General features: G+C 46.4%; 1 long non-coding RNA gene across 1 annotated transcript; it reads right to left on the reverse strand.

Annotated features, from left to right (window-relative positions):
• Positions 1-1310: 1310 nt before the first annotated feature.
• On the reverse strand, positions 1311-12332 carry LOC128641154 (uncharacterized). The gene is made up of 3 exons (XR_008399446.1): positions 12211-12332; positions 10951-11098; positions 1311-10800 (listed from the first exon to the last, which is right to left on the reverse strand). It is a non-coding gene; the product is annotated as an uncharacterized LOC128641154 (long non-coding RNA).
• Between the last annotated feature and the right edge of the window lie 7526 nt (positions 12333-19858).

The following is a 19858-nucleotide window of genomic DNA, read 5'->3' on the forward strand; positions in this document are numbered from 1 at the left end:
ATTGTAAAATGATCTAATGCAATGCTCCGTGTTTGCCCTAAGGAATCAGGGGGAGGAGTTTCCCACTAGGAGAGTGTAACTGTACTGTAGCTGCACTCTGCTGCTGGCTTCCTGGGTTTGCACCAGCCTCTCATACTCTTCTGCCTGCAACAGCAGAACAAGCAGCCTAAAAACACAACTCCTAGTGCAGTTTAACCCTTTAAGGACACAGCTTTCAGTTTGCTCAATTGTTTTATGACGGAAGAATTCCGTCATATGTCCTTAAGAGGTTAAGGTCATTACTGTGTATGCATCTAACAGCTAGCCTTTAGCATTGCCCCTCTTGCTGGTTATGTCATTTGTCATTATTAGTGCTGTGTGCATGTAAGGCTTGCAGTCCTAAAAAAAGTACCATATATTCTTATAATTAATCTTCTTTTATTTTGTTGTTTGTTATGGGCTCAAATATCTTTTCCAAATATTAAATTTCATTATGCAGTCATACTATGCTATCATGAAGGTTTTATTTATTTGAAGATTTTTTATATATATATATATATATATATATATATATATATATATATATATATATATATATATATATATATATATATATATATATATATATATATATATATATATATATATATATATATATAAATAATGTGTGTCTGGGTGTATATATACAGTATATATATGTATATATATTTATATATATATATATATATATATGCATTTTTATTGTGCAGTGATATATACACTTACCAATTAGTCAGGGGGATTACTACAAACTAATTTGTATATGTATGCATCTGTGTAATAATACTATATCCACTACAGCCCCTATACCCCCAATACAGCTCCTATCCCCTTACTACAGCCCCTAAACCCTCTACCTCACTACAGCCCCTATACCACCAATACAGCCTCTATCCCCTCACTACAGCCTTTATATCCCCAATACAACCCCTATACCCCATCTACAGCTATCACTATCAGGCAGCCTGTAGATGCTGGAATCTGAGTGATTCCAGTATGTACAGGGCTGAACATGCTGGAATCAGTTAGATTCCACTATGTACTGTCTGCCTGGGCATGATAGGATTGTGATTGCTAATAGCAATCACACTCCTATCAATCTCAGACAGCCTGTACATGCTGGGATGTGTGACATCCCAGCATATACAGAGCTGTTACTAAGTGCCACTGCTTACAGGCATTTAGTAACAGCTCTAAATAGCTGCCCAATGCTTCTGATGTCTGTAACAACCAGTCACAGCCATCAGAAGCCCTGAGTGACAGCTGATCCCAGTGCCTTCTGGGATCCGCTGTAACTGGACAATTACAGGTATTAAAGTAATAGCCACAGATCAGGTAGTGAGAATGACTACATGCCATAATCACTACCTTATCTGAATAGCAAGCCAATGTAAAAATACATTGGCTTGCTAGGTCCCCTACTCTCTGACACATGACATTACAAAAAAAAGTATTGGTATCAGCAAGTACCTAAAAAAAAAAAAAAGGATTGGCACTCATACTCGGTCATTAAAAAATTGTGCATCCCTAGTTCATAGGTAACTGTCTATCTAACTAAGGGTGAATATGGACACTTGAAATTGCAATATGGATTGCTTTGGGATATATTTAATAACCAGACTATGTAATCATTGAGAGATCCTCCACTCAGAGGTTTATTTTGTGCTGTGTACTAAATAACACTTGGTAAAACGCACACTTGGTTTGCATGGCCTATGTGCTCACAATTTGCACTTCATGCTAATGGTCAATGCGTTTGCAGCTTGTATACTGCGCGTATGGTGGATGTGTTTAGTTTAATCAGGGTATGCACTTTATTTTCACATGATAAATGTATATTGCTGAGAATTATGCACCAGATTGTGGTAACTGTATTTGTAGCTTGGTGCATTTTATTTGCACATGATGTATATTGGATAGATGTTTTAGTTTGGATTGGAGGCCATAGTCTTGTTCTATTAATGATTGTGGGATTATATTTTTAGGTATTAGATGTATTATGGCATTATGTAAGACTGCTCTAGTTTACAATAAGTTAAATCTTCTATTTTATTGTATATTTATCAATCACTACTGCATTTCTGATCGGAGGCAAGCTATGTTTCATTGGCTTGAATCTAAATCTAAGGTTGGCTGTTTGTGTGTCTGAGTGTGTGTTTTTGAGTGTGCCTGAATGGGTGTCCCTGAGTGTGTATTTGTCTGAGTGTGTCTTTGATTGTGCCTGTCTATGTGTCTTTGAGTGTACCTGTATGTGTCTCTGAATGTGCCTGTCTAAATGTGTGTATTTGAGTGTGCTTGTGTGTGTGTGTGTGTGTGTGTGTGTGTATGAATGTGTCTATTTGTGTGCCTGAGTGTGTCTAATTTTCATTTTGAAGTAGGAAGTGGCTGGCTGTGTAAAATTAGTACATGGTACTTAGTATTAGTTACACACACACATCAACAAACACTCAGGGTCTGTCTGTTCATTGGTCTTCATTAGTGATATATTTAATATAGGGGATTATTTACAGAGGTCTGGTGTTTGCTGAAATTGCTTTAAACTATAAAGAAAAGCTTTTGAGAGTTTTCCTCTCTTTCTCAGGTCTGAAGCAATACATGAGGAAGAAAGAAAATCTCTTGACAGCTTGTCTTTTAAGTATTAGGTTAGTACAATAAAAGATATCATTGCATACCACATTACTCTGGTATTTTGGAATCCTATTTTACATATATATATAGTTTTTTTCAGTGGTATGATTTAGTGGTGAAAATTATTAGTGCCCCCCCAGTTTTGACTGTGGTATCTTATGTGCCCCCCCTATATATTGTTCCTAGAGTCGCCACTGATAATGGGAAGTGTTAGCGCTCAGTGATTCTAGCTGGTGTTAGGGGAACCTGGGATAATGGGAAGTGTTAGCGCTCAGTATCTCTAGCTTGTGTTAGGGGAACCTGGGATAATGGGAAGTGTTAGCGCTCAGTGATTCTAGCTGGTGTTAGGGGAACCTGGGATAATGGGAAGTGTTAGCGCTCAGTGATTCTAGCTTGTGTTAGGGGAACCTGGGATAATGGGAAGTGTTAGCGCCCAGTGATTCTAGCTGGTGTTATAGGAACCTGGGATAATGGGAAGTGTTAGCGCTCAGTGATTCTAGCTGGTGTTATAGGAACCTGGGATAATGGGAAGTGTTAGCGCCCAGTGATTCTAGCTGGTGTTAGGGGAACCTGAGATAATGGGAAGTGTTAGCGCTCAGTATCTCTAGCTTGTGTTAGGGGAACCTGGGATAATGGGAAGTGTTAGCGCTCAGTGATTCTAGCTGGTGTTAGGGGAACCTGGGATAATGGGAAGTGTTAGCGCCCAGTGATTCTAGCTGGTGTTAGTGGAACCTGGGATAATGGGAAGTGTTAGCGCCCAGTGATTCTAGCTGGTGTTATAGGAACCTGGGATAATGGGAAGTGTTAGCGCTCAGTGATTCTAGCTGGTGTTATAGGAACCTGGGATAATGGGAAGTGTTAGCGCCCAGTGATTCTAGCTGGTGTTAGGGGAACCTGAGATAATGGGAAGTGTTAGCGCCCAGTGATTCTAGCTGGTGTTAGGGGAACCTGAGATAATGGAAGGGTGTTAATGCCCAGTGATTCTAGCTGGTGTTAGGGGAACCTGAGATAATGGGAAGTGTTAGCGCTCAGTGATTCTAGCTGGTGTTAGGGGAACCTGGGATAATGGGAAGTGTTAGCGCCCAGTAATTCTAGCTGGTGTTATAGGAACCTGGGATAATGGGAAGTGTTAGCGCCCAGTGATTCTAGCTGGTGTTATAGGAACCTGGGATAATGGGAAGTGTTAGCGCTCAGTGATTCTAGCTGGTGTTAGGGGAACCTGGGATAATGGGAAGTGTTAGCGCTCAGTGATTCTAGCTGGTGTTAGGGGAACCTGGGATAATGGGAAGTGTTAGCGCTCAGTGATTCTAGCTGGTGTTAGGGGAACCTGGGATAATGGGAAGTGTTAGCGCCCAGTGATTCTAGCTGGTGTTATAGGAACCTGGGATAATGGGAAGTGTTAGCGCCCAGTGATTCTAGCTGGTGTTATAGGAACCTGGGATAATGGGAAGTGTTAGCGCTCAGTGATTCTAGCTGGTGTTAGGGGAACCTGGGATAATGGGAAGTGTTAGCGCTCAGTGATTCTAGCTGGTGTTAGGGGAACCTGGGATAATGGGAAGTGTTAGCGCTCAGTGATTCTAGCTGGTGTTAGGGGAACCTGGGATAATGGGAAGTGTTAGCGCCCAGTAATTCTAGCTGGTGTTATAGGAACCTGGGATAATGGGAAGTGTTAGCGCTCAGTGATTCTAGCTGGTGTTAGAGGAACCTGGGATAATGGGAAGTGTTAGCGCTCAGTGATTCTAGCTGGTGTTAGGGGAACCTGGGATAATGGGAATTGTTAGCGCCCAGTGATTCTAGCTGGTGTTAGGGGAACCTGGGATAATGGGAAGTGTTAGCGCCCAGTGATTCTAGCTGGTGTTAGGGGAACCTGGGATAATGGGAATTGTTAGCGCCCAGTGATTCTAGCTGGTGTTAGGGGAACCTGGGATAATGGGAAGTGTTAGCGCTCAGTGATTCTAGCTGGTGTTAGGGGAACCTGGGATAATGGGAAGTGTTAGCGCTCAGTGATTCTAGCTGGTGTTATAGGAACCTGGGATAATGGGAAGTGTTAGCGCTCAGTGATTCTAGCTGGTGTTAACGGAACCTGGGATAATGGGAAGTGTTAGCGCTCAGTGATTCTAGCTGGTGTTAGGGGAACCTGGGATAATGGGAAGTGTTAGCGCTCAGTATCTCTAGCTTGTGTTAGGGGAACCTGGGATAATGGGAAGTGTTAGCGCTTAGTGATTCTAGCTGGTGTTAACGGAACCTGGGATAATGGGAAGTGTTAGCGCTCAGTGATTCTAGCTGGTGTTAGGGGAACCTGGGATAATGGGAAGTGTTAGCGCCCAGTGATTCTAGCTGGTGTTATAGGAACCTGGGATAATGGGAAGTGTTAGCGCCCAGTGATTCTAGCTGGTGTTATAGGAACCTGGGATAATGGGAAGTGTTAGCGCTCAGTGATTCTAGCTGGTGTTAGGGGAACCTGGGATAATGGGAAGTGTTAGCGCTCAGTGATTCTAGCTGGTGTTAGGGGAACCTGGGATAATGGGAAGTGTTAGCGCTCAGTGATTCTAGCTGGTGTTAGGGGAACCTGGGATAATGGGAAGTGTTAGCGCTTAGTGATTCTAGCTGGGGTTAACGGAACCTGGGATAATGGGAAGTGTTAGCGCTCAGTGATTCTAGCTGGTGTTAGGGGAACCTGGGATAATGGGAAGTGTTAGCGCCCAGTGATTCTAGCTGGTGTTATAGGAACCTGGGATAATGGGAAGTGTTAGCGCCCAGTGATTCTAGCTGGTGTTATAGGAACCTGGGATAATGGGAAGTGTTAGCGCTCAGTGATTCTAGCTGGTGTTAGGGGAACCTGGGATAATGGGAAGTGTTAGCGCTCAGTGATTCTAGCTGGTGTTAGGGGAACCTGGGATAATGGGAAGTGTTAGCGCTCAGTGATTCTAGCTGGTGTTAGGGGAACCTGGGATAATGGGAAGTGTTAGCGCTCAGTAATTCTAGCTGGTGTTATAGGAACCTGGGATAATGGGAAGTGTTAGCGCTCAGTGATTCTAGCTGGTGTTAGAGGAACCTGGGATAATGGGAAGTGTTAGCGCTCAGTGATTCTAGCTGGTGTTAGGGGAACCTGGGATAATGGGAATTGTTAGCGCCCAGTGATTCTAGCTGGTGTTAGGGGAACCTGGGATAATGGGAAGTGTTAGCGCCCAGTGATTCTAGCTGGTGTTAGGGGAACCTGGGATAATGGGAATTGTTAGCGCCCAGTGATTCTAGCTGGTGTTAGGGGAACCTGGGATAATGGGAAGTGTTAGCGCTCAGTGATTCTAGCTGGTGTTATAGGAACCTGGGATAATGGGAAGTGTTAGCGCTCAGTGATTCTAGCTGGTGTTAACGGAACCTGGGATAATGGGAAGTGTTAGCGCTCAGTGATTCTAGCTGGTGTTAGGGGAACCTGGGATAATGGGAAGTGTTAGCGCTCAGTATCTCTAGCTTGTGTTAGGGGAACCTGGGATAATGGGAAGTGTTAGCGCTTAGTGATTCTAGCTGGTGTTAACGGAACCTGGGATAATGGGAAGTGTTAGCGCTCAGTGATTCTAGCTGGTGTTAGGGGAACCTGGGAGAATGGGAATTGTTAGCGCCCAGTAATTCTAGCTGGTGTTAGAGGAACCTGGGATAATGGGAAGTGTTAGGGCTCAGTGATTCTAGCTGGTGTTATAGGAACCTGGGATAATGGGAAGTGTTAGCGCTTAGTGATTCTAGCTGGTGTTAGGGGAACCTGGGATAATGGGAAGTGTTAGCGCCCAGTGATTCTAGCTGGTGTTAGGGGAACCTGGGATAATGGGAAATGTTAGCGCTCAGTGATTCTGGCTGGTGTTAGGGGAACCTGGGATAATGGGAAGTGTTAGCGCTCAGTGATTCTAGCTGGTGTTAGGGGAACCTGGGATAATGGGAAGTGTTAGCGCTCAGTATCTCTAGCTTGTGTTAGGGGAACCTGGGATAATGGGAAGTGTTAGCGCTTAGTGATTCTAGCTGGTGTTAACGGAACCTGGGATAATGGGAAGTGTTAGCGCTCAGTGATTCTAGCTGGTGTTAGGGGAACCTGGGATAATGGGAAGTGTTAGCGCCCAGTGATTCTAGCTGGTGTTATAGGAACCTGGGATAATGGGAAGTGTTAGCGCCCAGTGATTCTAGCTGGTGTTATAGGAACCTGGGATAATGGGAAGTGTTAGCGCTCAGTATCTCTAGCTTGTGTTAGGGGAACCTGGGATAATGGGAAGTGTTAGCGCTTAGTGATTCTAGCTGGGGTTAACGGAACCTGGGATAATGGGAAGTGTTAGCGCTCAGTGATTCTAGCTGGTGTTAGGGGAACCTGGGATAATGGGAAGTGTTAGCGCCCAGTGATTCTAGCTGGTGTTATAGGAACCTGGGATAATGGGAAGTGTTAGCGCCCAGTGATTCTAGCTGGTGTTATAGGAACCTGGGATAATGGGAAGTGTTAGCGCTCAGTGATTCTAGCTGGTGTTAGGGGAACCTGGGATAATGGGAAGTGTTAGCGCTCAGTGATTCTAGCTGGTGTTAGGGGAACCTGGGATAATGGGAAGTGTTAGCGCTCAGTGATTCTAGCTGGTGTTAGGGGAACCTGGGATAATGGGAATTGTTAGCGCTTAGTGATTCTAGCTGGGGTTAACGGAACCTGGGATAATGGGAAGTGTTAGCGCTCAGTGATTCTAGCTGGTGTTAGGGGAACCTGGGATAATGGGAAGTGTTAGCGCCCAGTGATTCTAGCTGGTGTTATAGGAACCTGGGATAATGGGAAGTGTTAGCGCCCAGTGATTCTAGCTGGTGTTATAGGAACCTGGGATAATGGGAAGTGTTAGCGCTCAGTGATTCTAGCTGGTGTTAGGGGAACCTGGGATAATGGGAAGTGTTAGCGCTCAGTGATTCTAGCTGGTGTTAGGGGAACCTGGGATAATGGGAAGTGTTAGCGCTCAGTGATTCTAGCTGGTGTTAGGGGAACCTGGGATAATGGGAAGTGTTAGCGCCCAGTAATTCTAGCTGGTGTTATAGGAACCTGGGATAATGGGAAGTGTTAGCGCTCAGTGATTCTAGCTGGTGTTAGAGGAACCTGGGATAATGGGAAGTGTTAGCGCTCAGTGATTCTAGCTGGTGTTAGGGGAACCTGGGATAATGGGAATTGTTAGCGCCCAGTGATTCTAGCTGGTGTTAGGGGAACCTGGGATAATGGGAAGTGTTAGCGCCCAGTGATTCTAGCTGGTGTTAGGGGAACCTGGGATAATGGGAATTGTTAGCGCCCAGTGATTCTAGCTGGTGTTAGGGGAACCTGGGATAATGGGAAGTGTTAGCGCTCAGTGATTCTAGCTGGTGTTAGGGGAACCTGGGATAATGGGAAGTGTTAGCGCTCAGTGATTCTAGCTGGTGTTATAGGAACCTGGGATAATGGGAAGTGTTAGCGCTCAGTGATTCTAGCTGGTGTTAACGGAACCTGGGATAATGGGAAGTGTTAGCGCTCAGTGATTCTAGCTGGTGTTAGGGGAACCTGGGATAATGGGAAGTGTTAGCGCTCAGTATCTCTAGCTTGTGTTAGGGGAACCTGGGATAATGGGAAGTGTTAGCGCTTAGTGATTCTAGCTGGTGTTAGGGGAACCTGGGATAATGGGAAGTGTTAGCGCTCAGTGATTCTAGCTGGTGTTAGGGGAACCTGGGATAATGGGAAGTATTAGCGCTCAGTGATTCTAGCTGGTGTTATAGGAACCTGGGATAATGGGAAGTGTTAGCGCTCAGTATCTCTAGCTTGTGTTAGGGGAACCTGGGATAATGGGAAGTGTTAGCGCTTAGTGATTCTAGCTGGGGTTAACGGAACCTGGGATAATGGGAAGTGTTAGCGCTCAGTGATTCTAGCTGGTGTTAGGGGAACCTGGGATAATGGGAAGTGTTAGCGCCCAGTGATTCTAGCTGGTGTTATAGGAACCTGGGATAATGGGAAGTGTTAGCGCCCAGTGATTCTAGCTGGTGTTATAGGAACCTGGGATAATGGGAAGTGTTAGCGCTCAGTGATTCTAGCTGGTGTTAGGGGAACCTGGGATAATGGGAAGTGTTAGCGCTCAGTGATTCTAGCTGGTGTTAGGGGAACCTGGGATAATGGGAAGTGTTAGCGCTCAGTGATTCTAGCTGGTGTTAGGGGAACCTGGGATAATGGGAAGTGTTAGCGCCCAGTGATTCTAGCTGGTGTTATAGGAACCTGGGATAATGGGAAGTGTTAGCGCTCAGTGATTCTAGCTGGTGTTAGAGGAACCTGGGATAATGGGAAGTGTTAGCGCTCAGTGATTCTAGCTGGTGTTAGGGGAACCTGGGATAATGGGAATTGTTAGCGCCCAGTGATTCTAGCTGGTGTTAGGGGAACCTGGGATAATGGGAAGTGTTAGCGCCCAGTGATTCTAGCTGGTGTTAGGGGAACCTGGGATAATGGGAATTGTTAGTGCCCAGTGATTCTAGCTGGTGTTAGGGGAACCTGGGATAATGGGAAGTGTTAGCGCTCAGTGATTCTAGCTGGTGTTAGGGGAACCTGGGATAATGGGAAGTGTTAGCGCTCAGTGATTCTAGCTGGTGTTATAGGAACCTGGGATAATGGGAAGTGTTAGCGCTCAGTGATTCTAGCTGGTGTTAACGGAACCTGGGATAATGGGAAGTGTTAGCGCTCAGTGATTCTAGCTGGTGTTAGGGGAACCTGGGATAATGGGAAGTGTTAGCGCTCAGTATCTCTAGCTTGTGTTAGGGGAACCTGGGATAATGGGAAGTGTTAGCGCTTAGTGATTCTAGCTGGTGTTAACGGAACCTGGGATAATGGGAAGTGTTAGCGCTCAGTGATTCTAGCTGGTGTTAGGGGAACCTGGGATAATGGGAATTGTTAGCGCCCAGTGATTCTAGCTGGTGTTAGGGGAACCTGGGATAATGGGAAGTGTTAGCGCTCAGTGATTCTAGCTGGTGTTAGGGGAACCTAGGATAATGGGAAGTGTTAGCGCCCAGTAATTCTAGCTGGTGTTAGGGGAACCTGGGATAAAGGGAAGTGTTAGCGCTCAGTGATTCTAGCTGGTGTTAGAGGAACCTGGGATAATGGGAAGTGTTAGGGCTCAGTGATTCTAGCTGGTGTTATAGGAACCTGGGATAATGGGAAGTGTTAGCGCTCAGTGATTCTAGCTGGTGTTAGGGGAACCTGGGATAATGGGAAGTGTTAGCGCCCAGTGATTCTAGCTGGTGTTAGGGGAACCTGGGATAATGGGAAATGTTAGCGCTCAGTGATTCTGGCTGGTGTTAGGGGAACCTGGGATAATGGGAAGTGTTAGCGCTCAGTGATTCTAGCTGGTGTTAGGGGAACCTGGGATGATGGGAAGTGTTAGCGCTCAGTGATTCTAGCTGGTGTTAGGGGAACCTGGGATAATGGGAAGTGTTAGCGCTCAGTGATTCTAGCTGGTGTTAGGGGAACCTGGGATAATGGGAAGTGTTAGCGCTCAGTGATTCTAGCTGGTGTTAGGGGAACCTGGGATAATGGGAAGTGTTTGCGCCCAGTGATTCTAGCTGGTGTTAGTGGAACCTGGGATAATGGGAAGTGTTAGCGCTCAGTGATTCTAGCTGGTGTTATAGGAACCTGGGATAATGGAAAGTATTAGCGCTCAGTGATTCTAGCTGGTGTTAGTGGAACCTGGGATAATGGGAAGTGTTAGCGCTCAGTGATTCTAGCTGGTGTTAGGGGAACCTGGGATAATGGGAAGTGTTAGCGCTCAGTGATTTTAGCTGGTGTTATAGGAACCTGGGATAATGGGAAGTGTTAGCGCTCAGTGATTCTAGCTGGTGTTAGGGGAACCTGGAGTGATGGGGCTGAGGGTTTCATATTGATGATGGGGACGTTTTGGCAGTAAAGGTTTAAGGCTGGAGTTATTGCACCTTGGATATTGTGATATGTTACAAATTTCAGCACTGCTGGGAGCTCTGCAAATTGATCCTGCAGAATTGTTTGGGGTGTCTGTAAGTATCTGCACTTACCATGAACAAGTATGACAGGACTGGTCCCAGTCTGGGCACTGGATGATGCAAAACTTGACAGATCAACCTTGTTTTCAGTTATTAGGGGTATCTGTGTGTGCTCAAGAATCTGACCTTAAATAAAGAGAGCATTTTATAAATATATTTTGTGATTTATCAGAAGTACACACGGATTTGTGAAGAGGGTAGATGTTCTCTTCAGGACACTAACATTTACAGCAAAAGCTAGTTACACACAATACAAACATTGTTACACACACTAACCATTTGCCTGGGACGGGCCATTGGCTAGGAATATATAGTAGCTGGAGGCGGTGCTAGCTCTCGCCTGAGTGGAGATGCTGCTCTGTGTGATGAACAAACATTTCAACACCCCATCCACATAAGAGGCCTCAGCTGACTCCACTGAGCTCTGAAGAGGAAAACAACAGTAAAAGGGTTATATAGACTTGTGCACAAAGGTATCTGTACATTGCTGCTGGGGATAATGGCTCTACATCAGGGTCTGTTTTATGGTAGGGGTTATAGGGGCACAGGGTGTGCGAGTTATAGGGGCACAGGGTGTGCGAGTTATAGGGGCACAGTGTGTGCGAGTTATAGGGGCACAGGGTGTGTGAGTTATAGAGGCATAGGGTGTGCGAGTTATAGAGGCATAGGGTGTGCGAGTTATAGAGGCATAGGGTGTGCGAGTTATAGAGGCATAGGGTGTGCGAGTTATAGGGGCACAGGGTGTGCGAGTTATAGGGGCACAGGGTGTGCGAGTTCTAGGGGACAGGGTGTGGGTTCTAGGGCACAGGGTGTGGGTTCTAGGGGACATGGTGGGCGTTATAGGGCATGTGGTGTAAGTTATAGTGCACATGGTGTGGGTGAAGTGGGGGTTAAATGGCACATGGTGGAGGTTAAATGGTACAAGGTATGGGGTGAGGTGAGATGGGGGTTAAATGGTACATGATATGGGGGTGAGGTGGCGGTTAAATGGCACATGGTGGGGGTTAAATGGTACAGGGTATGGGGTGAGGTGGGGGTTAAAAATGGTACATGGTATGGGAGTGAGGTGGGGTTAAATGGCACATGGTATGGGTTACATGGTACATAGTATAGGGGTGAGGTTTCGGTAAAATGGCACATGGTGGGGGTTACATGGTACAGGGTATGGGAGTGAGGTGGGGTAAAATGACACATGGTGGGGGTTACATGGTACAGGGTATGGGAGTGAGGTGGGGTAAAATGACACATGGAGTTGTAATAAGCAATATTTAAATAAAACGGAAAGGATGCACTGAAGCAATGAGTTGGCACAGGGAGCGATATAAACTGTGCTGTAGGGGTGAGATATTAATTGATGCAGAGGAGTGTTATATATTTATGAAGAATTTTTATTTCTGGACAAAATTTCTGATAATGGTTTGCAGGTTGTTTTGATATTTATCTGTGTATAAGGGATAATTACATTTACAAACATTGAGTAGAGAAAAAAAGATAATAAGATGTGTCTATAATATGTAAATATTATGTTATCCTCACCGTGTTCCTGAGTGTGGGACTCACACGTCCTGTGGAGAACGCTTGCTGAACTGTGATAATACCTGATGAGTTCCTGGTACAGATGTAAATATCATCATTTCCCTGCAAAGCAGAGATTCAGAGACAGACTAAGTCAGACACAAATAAGGTCAGAGACAGATGTAACAGAGATACAGAGAGAGTCAGACACAGAGAGGGTCAGACACACAAGGTCAGAGACAGAGTGTCACAGAGATACAGAGAGGGTCAGACTCACATAAGGTCAGAGACAGAGTATCACAGAGATACAGAGAGGGTCAGACTCACATAAAGTCAGAGACAGAGTATCACAGAGATACAGAGAGGGTCCGAGACAGACTGTCTCTGACCCTCTCTGTGACAGTCTGTCTCGGACCCTCTCTGTATCTCTGTGACACTCTGTCTCTGACCATATCTGTGTCTGACCCTCTCTGTATCTCTGTGACAGAGTGTCACACAAATATAGAGAGGGTCAGACACACAAGGTCAGAGACAGAGTGACACAGAGATACAGTGAGGGTCAGACACAGTTACGGTCAGAGACAGAGTGTCACTGAAATACAGAGAGGGTCAGACTCACATAAGGTCAGAGACAGAGTGTCACAGAGATACAGAGAGAGTCAGATACAGTGTCACATAGATACAGAGAGGGTCAGGGACAGATACGGTCATGGACAGACTGTCACAGAGATTTACAGAGGGTCAGACACAGATACGGTCAGAGACAGACTGTCACAGAGGTACAGAGAGGGCCAGACACAGATACGGTCAGAGACAGAGTGTCACAGAGATACAGAGAGGGTCAGACACAGATACGGTCAGAGACAGAGTGTCACAGAGATACAGAGAGGGTCAGATACAGATACGATCAGAGACAGACTGTCACAGAGATACAGAGGGGTCAGACACAGATACGGTCAGAGACAGAGTGTCAAAGAGATACAGAGAGGGTCAGACAAAGATACGGTCAGAGACAGAGTGTCACAGAGATACAGAGAGGGTCAGACACAGATTCGGTCAGAGACAGAGTGTCACAGAGATACAGAGAGGGTCAGACACAGATACAGTCAGAGACAGAGTGGCACAAAGATACAGAGAGAGAGTCAGATACAGATACGGTAAGACACAGATACGGTCAGAGACAGAGTTTCACAGAGATACAGAGAGGGTCAGAAACAGATACGGTCAGAGACAGACTGTCACAGAGATACAGAGAGAGAGTCAGATACAGATACGGTAAGACACAGATACGGTCAGAGACAGAATTACACAGGGATACAGAGAGGGTCAGACACAGATATGGTCAGAGACAGAGTGTCACAGAGATACATAGAGGGTAAGACACAGAGAGGGTCAGAGACATAGTTTCACAGAGATATAGAGAGGGTCAGACACAGATAATGTCAGAGAAGGAGTGTCACAGAGATACAGAGAGGGTCAGAGACAGACTGTTACAGAGATAGAGAGAGTCAGAAACAGATACGGTCAGGGACAGAGTGTCACAGAGATACAGAGAGGGTCATACACAGATAAGGTCAGAGACAGACTGTCAGAGATACAGATGGTCAGACACAGATAAGGTCAGAGACAGAGTGTGACAGAGATACAGAGAGGGTCATACACAGATAAGGTCAGAGACAGACTGTCAGAGATACAGATGGTCAGACACAGATCCGGTCAGAGACAGAGTGTGACAGAGATAAAGAAAGGGCCAGAGACAGACTGTCACAGAGATACAGAGAGGGTCAGACACAGATAAGGTCAGAGACAGACTGTCAAAGAGATTCACAGAGGGTCAGACACAGATACGGTCAGAGACAGACTGTCACAGAGGTACAGAGAGGGCCAGACACAGATACGGCCAGAGACAGACTGTCACAGAGATACAGAGAGGGTCAGACACAGATACGGTCAGAGACAGAGTGTCACAGAGATACAGAGAGGGTCAGACACAGATACGGTCAGAGACAGAGTGTCACAGAGATGCAGAGAGGGTCAGACACAGATACGGTCAGAGACCGAGGGTCACAGAGATACAGAGAGGGTCAGAGACAGACTGTCACAGAGATACAGAGAGGGTCAGACACAGATACGGTCAGAGACAGACTGTCACAGAGATAAAAAGAGGGTCAGATACAGATACGGTCAGAGACAGAGTGTCACAGAGATACAGAGAGGGCCAGACACAGATAAGGTCAGAGACAGAGTGTGACAGAGATACAGAAAGGGCCAGAGACATACTGTCACAGATATACAGAGAGGGTCAGACACAGATAAGGTCAGAGAAAGACTGTCATAGATACAGATGGTCAGACACAGATACGGTCAGAGACAGAGTGTGACAGAGATACAGAGAGGGTCAGACACAGATACGGTCAGAGACAGAGTGTGACAGAGATACAGAGAGGGTCAGACACAGATACGGTCAGAGACAGAGTGTGACAGAGATACAGAGAGGGTCAGACACAGATACGGTCAGAGACAGAGTGTGACAGAGATACAGAGAGGGCCAGAGACATACTGTCAGAGATACAGAGAGGGTCAGACAAAGATACGGTCAGAGACAGACTGTCAGAGATACAGAGGGTCAGACACAGATACGGTCAGAGACAGAGTGTGACAGAGATACAGAGAGGGCCAGAGACATACTGTCACAGAGATACTGAGAGGGTCAGACAAAGATACAGTCAGAGACAGACTGTCAGAGATACAGAGGGTCAGACACAGATACGGTCAGCGACAGAGTGTCACAGAGATACAGAGAGGGTCAGACACAGATACAGTCAGAGACAGAGTGTCACAGAGATACAGAGAGGGTCAGACACAGATATGGTCAGAGACAGACTGTCACAGAGATACATAGAGGGTCAGACACAGATACGGTCAGAGACAGAGTGGGTTAGACATAGATACAGTCAGAGACAGAGTGTCACAGAGATACAGAGAGGGTCAGACACAGATACGGTCAGAGACAGAGTGGGTTAGACATAGATACAGTCAGAGACAGAGTGTCACAGAGATACATAGAGGGTCAGACACAGATACGGTCAGAGACAGAGTGGGTTAGACATAGATACAGTCAGAGACAGAGTGTCACAGAGATACAGAGAGGGTCAGACACAGATATGGTCAGAGACAGACTGTCACAGAGATACAGAGAGGGTCAGACACAGATACGGTCAGAGACAGAGTGTCACAGAGATGCAGAGAGGGTCAGACACAGATACGGTCAGAGACCGAGGGTCACAGAGATACAGAGAGGGTCAGACACAGATACGGTCAGAGACAGAGTGTCACAGAGATACAGAGAGGGTCAGAGACAGACTGTCACAGAGATACAGAGAGGGTCAGACACAGATACGGTCAGAGACAGACTGTCACAGAGATAAAAAGAGGGTCAGATACAGATACGGTCAGAGACAGAGTGTCACAGAGATACAGAGAGGGCCAGACACAGATAAGGTCAGAGACAGAGTGTGACAGAGATACAGAAATGGCCAGAGACATACTGTCACAGATATACAGAGAGGGTCAGACACAGATAAGGTCAGAGAAAGACTGTCATAGATACAGATGGTCAGACACAGATACGGTCAGAGACAGAGTGTGACAGAGATACAGAGAGGGTCAGACACAGATACGGTCAGAGACAGAGTGTGACAGAGATACAGAGAGGGTCAGACACAGATACGGTCAGAGACAGAGTGTGACAGAGATACAGAGAGGGTCAGACACAGATACGGTCAGAGACAGAGTGTGACAGAGATACAGAGAGGGCCAGAGACATACTGTCAGAGATACAGAGAGGGTCAGACAAAGATACGGTCAGAGACAGACTGTCAGAGATACAGAGGGTCAGACACAGATACGGTCAGAGACAGAGTGGGACAGAGATACAGAGAGGGCCAGAGACATACTGTCACAGAGATACTGAGAGGGTCAGACAAAGATACAGTCAGAGACAGACTGTCAGAGATACAGAGGGTCAGACACAGATACGGTCAGCGACAGAGTGTCACAGAGATACAGAGAGGGTCAGACACAGATACAGTCAGAGACAGAGTGTCACAGAGATACAGAGAGGGTCAGACACAGATATGGTCAGAGACAGAGTGTCACAGAGCTACAGAGAGGGTTAGACACAGATACAGTCAGAGACAAAGTGTCACAGAGATACAGAGAGGGTCAGACACAGATATGGTCAGAGACAGACTGTCACAGAGATACACAGAGGGTCAGACACAGATACGGTCAGAGACAGAGTGGGTTAGACATAGATACAGTCAGAGACAGAGTGTCACAGAGATACAGAGAGGGTCAGACACAGATACGGTCAGAGACAGAGTGGGTTAGACATAGATACAGTCAGAGACAGAGTGTCACAGAGATACATAGAGGGTCAGACACAGATACGGTCAGAGACAGAGTGGGTTAGACATAGATACAGTCAGAGACAGAGTGTCACAGAGATACAGAGAGGGTCAGACACAGATATGGTCAGAGACAGACTGTCACAGAGATACAGAGAGGGTCAGACACAGATACAGTCAGAGACAGAGTGTCACATAGATACATAGAGGGTCAGACACAGATGCGGTCAGAGACAGAGTGGGTTAGACATAGATACAGTCAGAGACAGAGTGTCACAGAGATACAGAGAGGGTCAGACACAGATATGGTCAGAGACAGACTGTCACAGAGATACAGAGAGGGTCAGACACAGATATGGTCAGAGACAGACTGTCACAGAGATACAGAGAGGGTCAGACACAGATATGGTCAGAGACAGACTGTCACAGAGATACAGAGAGGGTCAGACACAGATATGGTCAGAGACAGACTGTCAAAGAGATTCACAGAGGGTCAGACACAGATACGGTCAGTGACAGACTGTCACAGAGGTACAGAGAGGGCCAGACACAGATACGGTCAGAGACAGACTGTCACAGAGATACAGAGAGGGTCAGACACAGATACGGTCAGAGACAGAGTGTCACAGAGATGCAGAGAGGGTCAGACACAGATACGGTCAGAGACCGAGGGTCACAGAGATACAGAGAGGGTCAGACACAGATACGGTCAGAGACAGAGTGTCACAGAGATACAGAGAGGGTCAGAGACAGACTGTCACAGAGATACAGAGAGGGTCAGACACAGATACGGTCAGAGACAGATTGTCACAGAGATAAAAAGAGGGTCAGATACAGATACGGTCAGAGACAGAGTGTCACAGAGATACAGAGAGGGCCAGACACAGATAAGGTCAAAGACAGAGTGTGACAGAGATACAGAGAGGGTCAGACACAGATACAGTCAGAGACAGAGTGTCACAGATATACAAAGAGGGTCAGACACAGATAAGGTCAGAGAAAGACTGTCATAGATACAGATGGTCAGACACAGATACGGTCAGAGACAGAGTGTGACAGAGATACAGAGAGGGTCAGACACAGATACGGTCAGAGACAGAGTGTGACAGAGATACAGAGAGGGTCAGACACAGATACGGTCAGAGACAGAGTGTGACAGAGATACAGAGAGGGCCAGAGACATACTGTCAGAGATACCGAGAGGGTCAGACAAAGATACGGTCAGAGACAGACTGTCAGAGATACAGAGGGTCAGACACAGATACGGTCAGAGACAGAGTGTGACAGAGATACAGAGAGGGCCAGAGACATACTGTCACAGAGATACTGAGAGGGTCAGACAAAGATACAGTCAGAGACAGACTGTCAGAGATACAGAGGGTCAGACACAGATATGGTCAGCGACAGAGTGTCACAGAGATACAGAGAGGGTCAGACACAGATACAGTCAGAGACAGAGTGTCACAGAGATACAGAAAGGGTCAGACACAGATATGGTCAGAGACAGACTGTCACAGAGATACATAGAGGGTCAGACACAGAGACGGTCAGAGACAGAGTGGGTTAGACATAGATACAGTCAGAGACAGAGTGTCACAGAGATACAGAGAGGGTCAGACACAGATACGGTCAGAGACAGAGTGGGTTAGACATAGATACAGTCAGAGACAGAGTGTCACAGAGATACATAGAGGGTCAGACACAGATACGGTCAGAGACAGAGTGGGTTAGACATAGATACAGTCAGAGACAGAGTGTCACAGAGATACAGAGAGGGTCAGACACAGATATGGTCAGAGACAGACTGTCACAGAGATACAGAGAGGGTCAGACACAGATACAGTCAGAGACAGAGTGTCACAGAGATACATAGAGGGTCAGACACAGATGCGGTCAGAGACAGAGTGTCACAGAGATACAGAGAGGGTCAGACACAGATACAGTCAGAGACAGAGTGACACAGAGATACATAGAGGATCAGACACAGATACGGTCAGAGACAGAGTGGGTTAGACATAGATACAGTCAGAGACAGAGTGTCACAGAGATACAGAGAGGGTCAGACACAGATACGGTCAGAGACAGAGTGGGTTAGACATAGATACAGTCAGAGACAGAGTGTCAAAGAGATACATAGAGGGTCAGACACAGATACGGTCAGAGACAGAGTGGGTTAGACATAGATACAGTCAGAGACAGAGTGTCACAGAGATACAGAGAGGGTCAGACACAGATATGGTCAGAGACAGACTGTCACAGAGATACAGAGAGGGTCAGACACAGATACAGTCAGAGACAGAGTGTCACAGAGATACATAGAGGGTCAGACACAGATGCGGTCAGAGACAGAGTGTCACAGAGATACAGAGAGGGTCAGACACAGATACAGTCAGAGACAGAGTGACACAGAGATACATAGAGGGTCAGACACAGATACGGTCAGAGACAGAGTGGGTTAGACATAGATACAGTCAGAGACAGAGTGTCACAGAGATACAGAGAGGGTCAGACACAGATATGGTCAGAGACAGACTGTCACAGAGATACAGAGAGGGTCAGACACAGATACAGTCAGAGACAGAGTGACACAGAGATACATAGAGGGTCAGACACAGATACGGTCAGAGACAGAGTGGGTTAGACATAGATACAGTCAGAGACAGAGTGTCACAGAGATACAGAGAGGGTCAGACACAGATATGGTCAGAGACAGACTGTCACAGAGATACAGAGAGGGTCAGACACAGATACAGTCAGAGACAGAGTGGGTTAGACATAGATACAGTCAGAGACAGAGTGACACAGAGATACATAGAGGATCAGACACAGATACGGTCAGAGACAGAGTGGGTTAGACATAGATACAGTCAGAGACAGAGTGTCACAGAGATACAGAGAGGGTCAGACACAGATACGGTCAGAGACAGAGTGGGTTAGACATAGATACAGTCAGAGACAGAGTGTCAAAGAGATACATAGAGGGTCAGACACAGATACGGTCAGAGACAGAGTGGGTTAGACATAGATACAGTCAGAGACAGAGTGTCACAGAGATACAGAGAGGGTCAGACACAGATATGGTCAGAGACAGACTGTCACAGAGATACAGAGAGGGTCAGACACAGATACAGTCAGAGACAGAGTGTCACAGAGATACATAGAGGGTCAGACACAGATACGGTCAGAGACAGAGTGTCACAGAGATACAGAGAGGGTCAGACACAGATACAGTCAGAGACAGACAGAGTGACACAGAGATA

This window comes from Bombina bombina, chromosome 10 (genome assembly GCF_027579735.1).
Source record: "Bombina bombina isolate aBomBom1 chromosome 10, aBomBom1.pri, whole genome shotgun sequence".
NCBI lineage: Eukaryota > Metazoa > Chordata > Amphibia > Anura > Bombinatoridae > Bombina > Bombina bombina.